Source organism: Manduca sexta, chromosome 27 (assembly GCF_014839805.1).
Source record: "Manduca sexta isolate Smith_Timp_Sample1 chromosome 27, JHU_Msex_v1.0, whole genome shotgun sequence".
NCBI lineage: Eukaryota > Metazoa > Arthropoda > Insecta > Lepidoptera > Sphingidae > Manduca > Manduca sexta.
Window position 1 is genome coordinate 20381786 of NC_051141.1, and position 13514 is coordinate 20395299.

The window sequence follows — 13514 nt, forward strand, 5'->3', positions numbered from 1 at the left end:
TTTTACACTGCACTATAGAAATACTCGACCGGAATGCTATATTAAAAAAAAACTTTTATTTGGGAAAGGCGAAAGGCCAGAACAGCTTCGGATTTCTGCATATTACCTATTTAGTTTTTAGCTTGAAGGTATCACTATAAAATATAGACTAAATACTACCGCCAAAGAAAAATTACTTTCTGCATAATTTTTGTTACGCAAAAAAACATGTTTTTAGGTACGACTTTTTTAATTGACTAAAAATATGTATTTAATTTAATGAAAAAATAATTAGAAATTTCTTTTCCCTAAAGACTGAATATTAAGTTGTAATATAAATGAACAAGAATATATTAAAAATGTTGCCTATTTTTGTTCCGTAAAAGTAAATTCTAAGACAACCCAGGTTAGTGAGTGGGATTTAAAAAATAAATGTATTTTAAAGATATCTCAAATATTTTTACGTTTAAAATCGGCAAAGGTATCCAATTCATACTGCCATTTCTGCCGTCTCTAAACATTGATATTTCAAATGTTCAGAGACGTAGGTTCGGAGACGCGGCGGTGTGTTTGTTGGTGGCATGTCGAGTGGTTACCACGGAAGTGTACCCACGGAGCAGCGGCGCCAAGGCAGTGTCGCGCGATCGCCCACCGATAAAATGTCGCTCACAATAGATTTTATCGAAATTGATTTCTACATTGAAATCGATTGCAGATTGTCTTTAGTCATGTAAAGAGCGATAAAGTGGAGAGCGTATTTAATTTATCTATATGTGATATAATAAAGATAACGATTCAAAAATATTCAAGGTAAGAAACAACTTATTAACGGCCAGTGACGTCATTCGTGATTGTTTAAATATGTGGACATAAAACACTTGACGATAGGGTGTTGACCGATGAGACCTAAAAATATCAAAGTGTTTATGACAGTTGTTATTTATGAAATACATTTTTTTTTTATTTTAAATGTAAATATTTATTTTCGTAATTAAAATTTATCTGCAACTCACATGACCAAAATCGGATCGGCACCGGCTTGCGCAGCCAGTGCTAGTGACGTCATCGCACCTGTAAATTCTAAACATTGCAATCTTGAAATATGCAATTGTAAAATATTTTTGAAGTTGTACTTGAACATAACATTTTGCAGTAAAAAATATTTTTCTCTATTCGGGTACCTAATTCAATAACAGTGTCCCTTTGGAAGGTAAATAGATTCCAACGGACTTCCTTACCTGATCCTATTAAATATCTACATGTAGTTTTCCAAATCCTCGGCCAACTGAAACAATAATAAAGTTGGATGTTATCTCTGTTAAACAAACTTCTTATGACGACTGCATAAACCACAACAGATTTTACATTCATAACTTCATAGACAAAGAACACAAAAAACATACCACCTAATATAACATTTTATATAAGACATTGAAACATGGAGTTCCTTCGATTACAACTTTATTATACAACTAGCGGCTTAGGCCCAACCCTATTTATGTTATTATGCTGGCTCGTTCAATATAGTGGCAAAAGGAGATAAATGCAAACAATTTGTTTTTTTTTTTTGTTTTATTTAAGACATAGGTTTTTTGTCAGTTGTCACACCTGTCACGAATGTTGGTATAGTCCCACAAACTCATCTGGCCCGGTGAGAAAGTCGCTGTTATGTCAGCGAATGGCAGGCAGATTGACTTTTCAAAACGATATTGTTAGTTCCTCTTTCGGCCACCGGGCCAGATAAGTTTGTGGCACTATATATGTGTAATGACGTTACGCACTGATGGTCATGTAACAAAGCATATTAGCGCGGAATTGTTAGTTATAAAATAAAATCACTTTTTTTTAAGTCAAATAAACATATTAAAAGAATAAAAATATTCTGGGGCTTGTAAGTGAACAGTCTTCTATCGATTTACATAAATACCTATTTTTAAAAATTGTCTAACGCCCCATTTATATTTACTTTTCTGCAATTATGAATACAGTAGTTTGATATTTGAACAGAGATGAGTGGCGTGTTATTGTGGATTATAATTACAATATATATATATATATATATATATATATATATATATATATATATATATATATATATATATATATATATATATATATATATATATATATATTGGGGCGTTAAATAAATATAAATAATATAGGGTAGGTTAAAATGCGATGTGAAAGTGAAAAGTGCGTGCAGCATTTAAACAAAAACCTGTGGTTTGGTTAAGAGTATATGATCTTTATAATAAAATATTGACATGTACAGTAACTCTTTATTGACATCCTTGGTCGACTAAAAACTGGTATAGTGTACGGTGTGGGGTGAAGAAAACAACTCAAAATCTAGTCGTTTTTCATTTCACCCAAAAGTTATTTGGGTGAGTTCTCACACATAATTTTTATATTCGAAATGTCGGTTCGGTTTAGTGTTCGTTCGTTAAACTTGTTTCATCGGTGTTTTGATGTGTGTTTTTGATTCTGTCTTTCCTGCCAGGCTCATAGGAGCGGGGTAGATATAACCCAAACATTATGGAGACCTATTTTTTATGATGTTCTACTATTGGACAGTTTAACTGGAGTGCCGTGGTCTATCATATTGCGTCATATTGTTGAATATAAAAAAAAACGAAGTCCCATTGAAAATTGCCGTTCATTAATAGCCAATGCTATTAGTTGTGTGTGGTGATTAGCGGCGCAGAGAGGTCCGTTCACGTGTTAGTGGGCGCGCGTCGCCGCGTGGTACAATGCGTGTTGCGATGTCATAGTGCGGTGGCGCCTCTAGGCTCTAGGTGCGTCATTTTAGCGCGTGGCGTGGCGATGACGCGTCTCTTATCAGCGGTTATCAGGTGCGAGGCTCGCGCGCTCAGTCGAGCGTCCTCGGCGGCGGCGCGCGCACACTCGTCGGAGCCGGCCGCTCCCCGCCACCGCCACCGTCGCCGGCGCATACCGCCACGTGACTCGCCATATGGGTCACTAAGCCCGTCGGTTATCGGTTTTTTCTTGTCTCGTTGCGCAGCCTTCCGTGAGTCAAGAAAGGCTTCAAGGTCGACTCATCCTAATGTAAATTTGTCCCGCTCTGTATCAGTTATAGTGCGCGCGCGCTTGCCTGCCGCCGCGAGTAGCTCGGCACTCGGCAGGCACCGAGTGAGTGAACACCAGTGTTACGAAATCACGCGCCGCGCCGCGAGTTGCTCCTATTTGACGTAACTGTGTTGTGATCGGCGATGCTGGAGACGGCGAGGGCTCGCGGGCTCGCGGGGATGCTGAGGACGCTGTGGCCGCTGGCCGCCCGAGCCGGGGTCTGATTGGTACCTCTCTCCGCTGGTGCAAGCAGACTCTACCGACCAGATTTCATATCACGGTATTAACTCGCTTTATTCATATTTTTGGAAGGTTAAATCGTATTTGACTCGCTAAGTAGCTGTGTGTCACCGTGAAGGACGTTGAGGCCGGTGTAATTACCGGGCATTATGAAATTTAACGTTGGATGTCTAACTGAGAAGCGTAGTGCCGAGCCACACAGTACTTTGTAATTCAAAGTGCACTGATTGTAGTACACCTGGCGCCATCGAGTGACTCGCTCGTCTCGTCATTCAGTACACAATGTTACCTAAAGACTGTCATATTTGTAAATACTTGTCTTACTGCGGTTATATAATTTAGTGTTTAGCAACAATGCATCGAATTTAAAGACGATACTAAAAATAAAATTCAAACCAAAATAACGCAGTAATACTGTGATTTATTCTGTTTTTACCACTTTGATTTATGTTGCTCTGGTACTTCAAATCAAATAGCTTCATAACATCTTATAAATTGCTAATTTATTAGAGTTTACAGTATAATTAACATAACATCACCAGTGCCAGGTTCTTTTTACTTGGAATTTTATTTGAATTATTTTCGTTTCTCGCCCTTTTTCTTATAATGATTTATAGCGTAAATATTTACTAGAGTTATGCTCAATATAATTAAAAACTCTACATCAAAATCTGATTACCCTCTTTTACGCAATACTGAAATACATACATACATTTTAATTAAGAATGAGAAGGATTTCTACGGCATGATAGTTGAATGAATTATAGTTGCATGCTTTACAAACATACATATATAAATATAGTTATAACTTGAATACATTGTCGTTCAACGATATATATCCTGGCAGTTGGCTCTTCGGATAGCAAGGGACTGGCAACGGGTAATGCTTATAAACATCCGAAACTTAAGAAGATTTGAATATTACATACCTTTAATTTACATATTTTGGACACAACCCTGTTAGATTTGGGCGCTTATTATTCATATTTATAGTATTGTGTTAGTAAAACTGACGTGTCAAATTTGTCGTAGAGGTTTAATAACTAAAATTATTTAAATGTGATTTTATAGTTTTCTATATTGCCGTAATTTAAAATTGCTGACGGTACCTTACAGTTTAATAAATAAAATAATGGTCAATCTCTATTCTTATCTCAGGATCTATAGTGGTAATGGACTCATAAGAATGTACTTTGATCGCTCAAATAATATTTAATAAATCAATTTGATTGCTTGATCTACATATAGGTACCTATAAAGAATATATAACTACATACATTTTAATTTCAGTTTTATAAGTGCTGACTATTACGAAAGACTATTCCAGCCGAATTTGAACCTAGATTCATTTAAGGTGCCGTGATAAAATGGCTTGGTAAGCATTGTTAGATTAAATCATTAGTGGGATTATGAATTACCGCACCTGCGCACACAGCGCGGCGTCGACCTTCGACGCGCGCGCACATTTTAAAGATATTAATTAGGTGGGATAGTTTGGGACAGATTCCTCAGAACCCCTTGTGAACAGAAGGCGAACCCCGAGCTTATCAAATATAGCGGCCTCGAAGGGAAGTTGGGAAGTATATGGCAGAAAGAATGGGAAAAGGAAAATTGTTCTTATGATGAATGGTAGGAAGAGTGGAGGATAGAAACATTGTTCCTAGGATGAAGGGAAGGGATGTCAAATGTTTGCGAGCCTATTTAAGCCTCAATGTGTTGATATAATCAAGGTATACACTGTACTGCCTGTCTTTACCCGCGTTGAATATCCCCCCAATACAAGGACAGTGGGATGAAGGAGTAGATGATATCCTGGCGAGGGGGAGATGGTCTAGAGGCCAAGTTGGAATCATTTTAGAACATTTATGAGGGGAGGTTAGTTTACCTGCAGTTGGTTATTCCGAGTCGCGTTCTTCTTGGTACAGTGTGTCAGTTGTGCCGCCGTGATACTACATTGTTTTTAGCTTCAGTGTCGACTGTTTTTGGATTTTGGGGACGACGTGGTAATTCGCTACATCAGACTAAATAAAATTACAACTTTGAAAGAAATATTTAATTAAACAAAAGCTGAAACATAAATATAGTACCCGTGACTTCCTGTATAAGTTTTGTCTACAGACAAGCAGCGTGCGTACGTAGTACGTATCGGTTTAAAGTGCCAGCTTCATTCTGACTAACGTACTGGACACATTATGAGACCATTATATAACTTCGAGTGACGATAATCATAAGTTCTTGATGGTTTTGCTACACGTGAGAAAGGGAGAAGTAATTTTGTCACGTCATTTCATATGGGCAAGTTGGCTGTCTTATTAAGCCCTAGAAAAATATTTCTATTTTTAATATACATTAGGTACCAATAAACCAAATTATTCTTTTTGCTTACATTGTGTACAAGTTTTATTTCTATATAATTAGGTAGTATGCAACTTCATTTTTTTAATTTCTAAGTACAGAAATGTTTATTATGTACTATAGATAGGTACATTGTTTACAGGCAAGTCATTGTATTCGATAATGAAGCGTAACGCAGGCGGTAATGGTACATTTTCGCGTGTTTTATTAGTCCATTCGCTTCACGTGACTTCGTACGTTTCGTGTTAGAGCGGTGACTTCATTACATTGAACCATCTTTGCTAGGACTTGGACGAGATTAAATAGTTCGCGGCTTGGTTATCGGAATTTTACTCGCTTTTCTTTGTGTCTTTTTGCATATTATTAAAACTTTAAAAAGCCTGTCTCTTTCAATGGGTTAGAAAGATGTTTATGATGTATATGCTTGCTAGTTAATATGAAGTGTAGGGTATGTTCATAAATAATACTTAATTTTGTAGGTAATAGATTCTACGAAAATACATTCTTCACGGTAGAATTTATATGCTGATAATGTCATGTATAATATTCGAACGGAATCAGATTTAAAACCATAGTTTCAATATCAAACCTCAGCTATGACAATTAAATTGAATTTCATTAATCCAGTTTCAATCAACGACTATAATCCTAAATTGAATATTGGCTTGAATATCGGACCTTTTGGGCCTTTGTGGCGAAACAGAAATGACGTCAACTGACTGGTTATCGAGCATCATACGTCGACATAATATTATACTAATAAATGTACGTTTCAAGAGATTTGCGTAAGATATTAACAATCTTTTTTCATGACTTGCTTAGAATTTGACTAAACGAAAGGTGCCGTCGGGAATTATTTTACAAATGGATTGAAGCTATATTTGATGATTTAAGGTAAATTGCATGCGCGGACAGACTGCCATGCCGAGGCTTCGGGTTCGAATCCTAGGGCAGGCAAAGTGATAGTGGGTTTATCAGCCCGGAGTTTGGATTTTGTACCTGTTATACCTAATGATAGGCTCGCAGGCGACGAAAATTAAATGATATTCGGAGATAAAAAGGCGTATGTATATTTAAGCTGCTTGTGGACAATGTAAACGGTTTATTTATTATTATTATTCTGTTTAACAAGAATATTAAAGAAGCTAATGTCTTTACACGTTTTCTTTAATTATTATTAATCTGTTTAACAAAAATATTACGAAATCTATTGTCTTTACTTCAGAAACGCAGGCAAAATAGCAACTACGCATCGAGATGCAACATCCTTATATTTGGCCAGCGCCACTGATGACGTGTCATAATTCTACAATGCAGTATAAAAATTTATTTTTTACTTACGTTTTATGTGTTTTGTCGACAAAAGACGGGCGGTGATTTTGCGTGGGAAGCCTTTTCTTTAGATAATATAATGCTATATTTTCGAAAATTTTACCGTTCTTCGTCGAGCGTCATCGGGTGACATCACTGACCCAAATCAACTATCATAATGCCGCGTTTACACCGTGCCAGTTACTGATCCAGCCCTGTCAGCTACTGCTATATATAAAGCTTGTAATTAGTTGCGTTTTTACTAATAAATATAGTAAAAAACGATTGCACTTATCCCTATTTTACCACTAAATTGAGTCAAATAAATTAGACTTTAGTATTACAGTGACAAAGTACTGATTATCTAAATTACTGATTAGAAATGTAAATATTGGTAGTACACAGCGTAGAGGTGCAGAATGTGCGGCAGTAACCACTCGTTAAAAGCATTGACGAGAACTGTTTAACTTAGTTATAAATTAATTGTTCAACGTTATAGTTATAAAACAAAAGTTTCCGATAATAAAATTTGTTTGCCCGCTGTATTGCATCGAGTTTGAACACAAACACTACCGTTGTTATTAATCTCGGAGCTGGTTTGTTAGCTCAGCCGCGCGATACGCTTCATCAATATCCAGTCCGGAGGCGGTACCTGTGCCAACAGACCTGAGGCAGTAGCGAATGCCTTTCTACAATTGTTGACGCTAATGGAAAACAATGTATGGCAGTGATATAAGCTATCGATAAGTCTATAGCTAGGATGTACTTATTGCTTTGAATGACGAGATGAGCTTACCGTTCGCCTGATGGTAAGTGAAATGCCCATAAATAGAACAAACACCATCCAACATCTTGAATAACAAAGTATTGTTTGGTATTCCACTGCGCTCGCCATCTTGAGACACGAGATGTTAAGTCTTATGTCCAGTAGTTACACTGGCTACAATGTCCTTCAAACCGGAACACAACAGTGATACACTACTGCTTGGCGGCAGAAATAGACATGTAATTCCCTTACATAACGTTAGTGTTACCCTGGACTGCAATCATTTGATTCGCATTTTTATAGCGTAATGTAGACGCGGAGATCACTGGAAAGCAATAACTACTCCAAAAACCCACAGTGACACATCTTTGTGGGTTGGTTCCATTCGGTTATCAACCTATAAAGATGAATAGAGATTATAGGGATTTGAAGACTTATATTGTCGTATTAATGCACCAATCTCACCTTTGATTAGGACTTGAGGTAATTATTAAAGATACTGAATTATTTAACAAAAAATAACTTGAACTATTAATTGGAGCCGATGGCTGTTTAATAAAACTGCTCTCAAAATTAAAACACACGTAACCATTACCACGATCAGTCTTTCAAGTAATTTTGTAGATATTTTGTGTTTACTAAATAGTCGCAATCTTAAGATGCTGACGCTATCTTAAAACCCTATAACTGTCATCGAAGTACAGGGCGAAATAAATCCGGTTCTTGTAATACGGCTCTGAGAGTATTAAACCTGCAATAATATATTTGGCGTCTGCAGAACAATAGCGATAATTGTACGTTCCATTTTTCTTATAGATCTAGCTTATACTGGACCATACTGCAATTGTTAAGTATATTAATGATTTCTTATGTTTACGATAAAATCCCCAAATATTTTTATTTCAATAACATTTAGTGACTACAGCAGTACTTAGCGATATATTAATTTGTACGGAATACTAAATTAGGTTTAAATTATTATTAAACAACCTACTGCTGAGACAAGCAGGTAGCTCGTCTGGTAGTAAGTGAGGAGACTTCCATGAACACTTAGGAAGACACCCAAGAATCTCAGTTGTAAATTTCTATGTCCCTATTTATAATAGCCTCAGTCTTTCCATCCGACAGAACAGATTACGAGACACAGCTCATCTCTTTTCGGCTCATCTTTTTTCATTCAATGTCCTACCACTTAAAGCATTGGTAGTTTTAATCTATATTTAAAAAAAATATTCACTAGTGAATTTCATATTTTCTTACCAGCTTATGTAAATATTGCTCGACGGAGTTTTTGCAGGGTTTTCTATATTTTAACCTTAACTACAATATAAGTTATAAATGGTTAAGTAGTCTTAAATACAGTAATAAAAGGGGTCCTGGGATGTTCTTAAGTAATTCTCTATTAATAAACCGGAGAAGTTAGAATATTTATAATACTGGTTTGCTTAGTATGCATAAAAATATTACATTCTTATCATACACCATAAAGCCCTTGTAATAAGGAAGATAATATATGTTTTTTCACTTTTACAAAAATCTTTGGTTAACCAAATACTGACTAATAAACTTCACCCAAAATTGGGTATATTAAATGTTTGAAATATAGTGGAAGAGTTAAGCATAAAACTGAACAGAAGAGATGTAGTAAGATATGACGTCACTGGAAATTAATAGGGCAGGCATGAGAATGCGAATTATTTATTTAAATATCTGGATAATAATACTAAGTGACTATTAAGCGATGCAATATTATTTGAATTAAGAATGTACACTTCATTAACGTACTAATTTGAATGCCGCGCCGCTTACCTACAAGGATTTTTATATTTTAAACGTTACGCCGCAAGCATAAAATAATACACATAAGTAAAAACTGCTATCTACCCAATTGAAAGATCCGCTTTTTAAATAAGTGCTTACGGTCACCGAACCTCTCGATCGTTCGAAATTATGGTGTAAGTACAAAAGATTGAAGCATTTTGAGCCTAAAGTCGTTAGTTCAGTCACCTCGCTCTATTTGCGTTTCCAATAGGAAGCTGATAACCGAGCTCGAGGTGATCCTTTGTACCGGATAACTGTACCGCACTGTTTTGTTATAGTTTGTTGCCACTATTTCTATTCATTTTGGGAATGTCCGCAGTAGAGTTCAATTGTATTTATGCACAAACCAGCTATACGCACGACTTCGTATGCATGTATAATTTTATGGAAATCCGGTTTTAAAGAAACAAAGCCTATTTTTAGCTACAAATTATATTCCGACAACATGAAAATCAGTGCGATAGTTTTGGAGATATGCACTAACAAACACACAGAACAGAATTAAAAACTGCTGTTTTATGTTATATTCCCATTCTGTATTCAAACACTTTCTTATTAACTACACGTCTTTCAAATATACACTGATACCTGATCACGTTTAAGAACTCAATGTGTTCCAGCAAGGAATATTCAGCCCACATTATAAACCCTAGATGTTAAATTGAAGCAAGTTGTTACGAAGTGTGTAACCCGACCGCGGCGATGTGTCATGGCCGCGGTAAGGTCGCCTTTCCGATTCCTTCACATATTTTAAGTGTTTTGAATTCCGGTAACTACATGAGGTAACAATAATCCTTTATTTTTACATTACCGTTTGCAGAACGTATCTGATGTAACCGAGTAATTTTTTGTGTCTCACGGCATATGATATTGCTATATTAGTAGCTGCACAATTATATGTCAAAGGCATAGAATCGATAGGCCAAAACTAACCTTAGCAAGATTATTGTTGTATCAGATCCCGCAGTCTTCACGGGGAGAACCTGAGCATGTGATATTGGGATCCCTCTGCTTAGCGAATGCAGGAGTCTGGAGGAAAGTTGGGAGGGGATATCTGTTGAAAGGAAGTGTGGGAGAAGGAAAGGAAACCTTCTTAGGATGAACGGAGAGGGTATGGCCAGGAAATGCTCGCGAGCCCACAATGGGAATTGGCAACCATGAGATATACACACTTAACTATATGCCTAGGGCCGCGACATTTGTCCCCCCGTGCATAGGTCTGCATTTGGTGTAGACATCGAACGCACAAGAATTGTCTCAGCGGAGGTTGAGGGGGGGAGTGTCTTAGCAAGTTGACTGTACGCAATAGTTTTTGTTAACATAAAGATTTTCTTATACTATTCCTTCACGATTTACATAAAATTGAAATTCACGGTACAACAATTTTATTAATTAAATAAATCGGATAGCGAGCAGTACAATTTCATTTTCTACAAAAGCAGATTTAGTTCATCCTGTTCTGCATTTCTAAATAATTTATTCTAGGTAATGCCAATAAAATATTGCATCTGCCTCGAGCCGGGATGCCAGCGATCCGGATTAAAAAGCAATTAGTATTAAAGCTAAAAAATAGAGCTATAATCCTTTCGATCGATCAATATTATTGTACTATCAATTTATACTGAGATGATCTTGGCTTGAGTGCACCACCTGTTTTCAGGCGAAAGAGGTGGAAATGTGTTGGGATCAGGTGTCACTATTCTACCGTTTCGAATGAGCGATAGGGGCAGGAATGGTTGCGTTAGATACATTGGATGCTCCTCGATGACATGACTTTGAGTTATATTTGAAGTCCTCGTAAATCTCAGCAGGGTTTGATTTTAATTAGCATGTGATAGCCTGGTTTGAAGTGGTAAGGGCTGTCGAGACGAATGTCCGCAGGTTCAAAACCCAAAGGCACGCATCTCAGACTTTTTTAAAATTATGTGTGTATTCTCCGTATATTAAATCTTGATTTAACGATGAAGTAAAATAGCATGAGGAAATTTCACAAGTCTCTATAAGAATTTTGAGGGTATGTGTATTTTTCAAATCCTCACTAGACCAACGTGGTGGACTAAGGTCCAATTCCTTTCAGTAGTAGAAAAGGGCCGTGCCCACCTGTGGGATAGTATGGGTTCTATAGCCTTCTTAATACTTGATCGGTTGATTGGTTTGAAATCGATAGTTAATACAATATAAGTATCGAAGTAGCTATTGCTCGCGTCTTCGTTGTTCTCAAAACCTCTCCTTAGAGTTCTTTATCTTTTTATCAGATAATACCGAAATTTATAAGCACGTCCTGTCTATTTTTCTGCGACGAATAATAAAGCAAGTAAGCATGCCCAACTATAAGTCATTCAGTACATATTTGTTAAAGTCAAATGTTTTATTAACTCACATTTAGTACAAAATTTTTACTTTGCAATCAAAATACACAACATATTTAAAAGGTATCAGAACACTCACATAACTTTTAAAAACTTTCCTACAGTGGAGCAATACAATAATACTTCAATTTGAACTGGTTCGAATGTAATTGTTTATTTTTTTAATGAAAGAACTTTGTTTTACACAAATACAATAGTTAATTATTGTTTATATGAGAATCGTGTTACAAACTTCTATGTTTAATAATATTTTTTATCGAGTAAATGCTATTTTAAGAAGAAAATTACGGCATTGTGATAGGTAATAGCAAATATTGTAGAATGTTAGTAGCAGTGTAGTAGGAGACTTTCCCGCCCTCACACCCACCACTACAACTCTTGTAAGCCAGGATCACCAGAGGCACGCTTGACACAGAACGGTGAAGCTCGGCGAGTCTCAGGGAACACTAATATATCATTATCCCGCAACGAAATTAATCAAATAGAAAGATAGGGAGGAGTTGGAAATATTAATTGTCCACTTCCCTCCATAGGCAGTAGGAGCCTACATCTGTGAACAGACATGCTCGTCTACGTATGACTGTCTCCGCTGGCACCATCACAATCAGCTCTGGCGCTTCGTCCGTCCCACCCTTTACTATCTAGTTGTAATGACAGCCTCAGTATTATCTCTTTGTGTGTATTGCCAATATGATTACAGGGTGGCTTAACTACATCTGATTAAGACCGGCCTATCTCGTCCTTTACTAACAATGCGCTACGATGGTATTTTGTTTATTCCGTCAAGTTTTGTAATTCCGCTATTAAATTGTTTGTGCGACCTCGCGCTGCGTTTGTAGGGTTGCCCCTAATCCCGAGCTGTCACTATTATTTTTGGCTATTTGCGGCTAATAATGATATTATCTTTGTATATCCGTTGTTTCTAGACCTGACGGAGTATCGTGAGACACGATTAGATCCTAGTCATAGTTCATCGACTAGCTTTACATACAAGTTACATAACAATAGATACAACACTGCTTCCATAATAGTAATTAATAATTTCGGCTGTGCCACTTCGTCGGCGTAGAATTTTATTTATAATATTTAAGTAGTATCCCCAGTAACTAGAATGTTTTATAGCCTTTAAACTAACTGGTGTTTATATAACAGTGGCATTTGCATTAAAATCTGTTAATCATGTCTCCTTTATGGGTAAACAAATTAAATAATTACCTGATTATATCAAGGGCTTATTTCATAATTATATAATAATAATAATATCAGCCCTGTATTTAATACTTGCCCACTGCTGAGCACGGGCCTCCTCTACTACTGAGAGGGATTAGGCCTTAGTCCACCATAATTTAATAATTTTTAATAAATGTTATTTCAGTGCAATCGTTATAAACAGGATAAGTAGATAGTACTTTTTTATTATGATTTATTTGGGAGCATAGATTACAGTACATTATTATATATTTGTATTTTATTTGAAAAAACAAACAGTTTATATTTCATACGCAGCTATATAATACAATTATAAAAGTGAAGCATAAAGTATTCATCAAAGAACATTTCAGTAAGTAAATTTTTTTGACCGTTAA

The 13514-nt window shown here is 36.3% G+C and overlaps 1 protein-coding gene across 3 annotated transcripts in view; it reads left to right on the plus strand.

The window, feature by feature from the left end:
- Positions 1–2847: 2847 nt before the first annotated feature.
- Positions 2848–13514, plus strand: part of LOC115441436 (adenylate cyclase type 6) — a 270780-nt gene continuing 260113 nt past the window's right edge. For all 3 annotated transcript variants that reach the window (XM_030166222.2, XM_030166221.2, XM_030166223.2), the window contains exon 1: positions 2848–3346. The gene's annotated coding sequence lies outside the window, so the exon portion shown is untranslated. The remainder of the gene's footprint in view (positions 3347–13514) is intronic.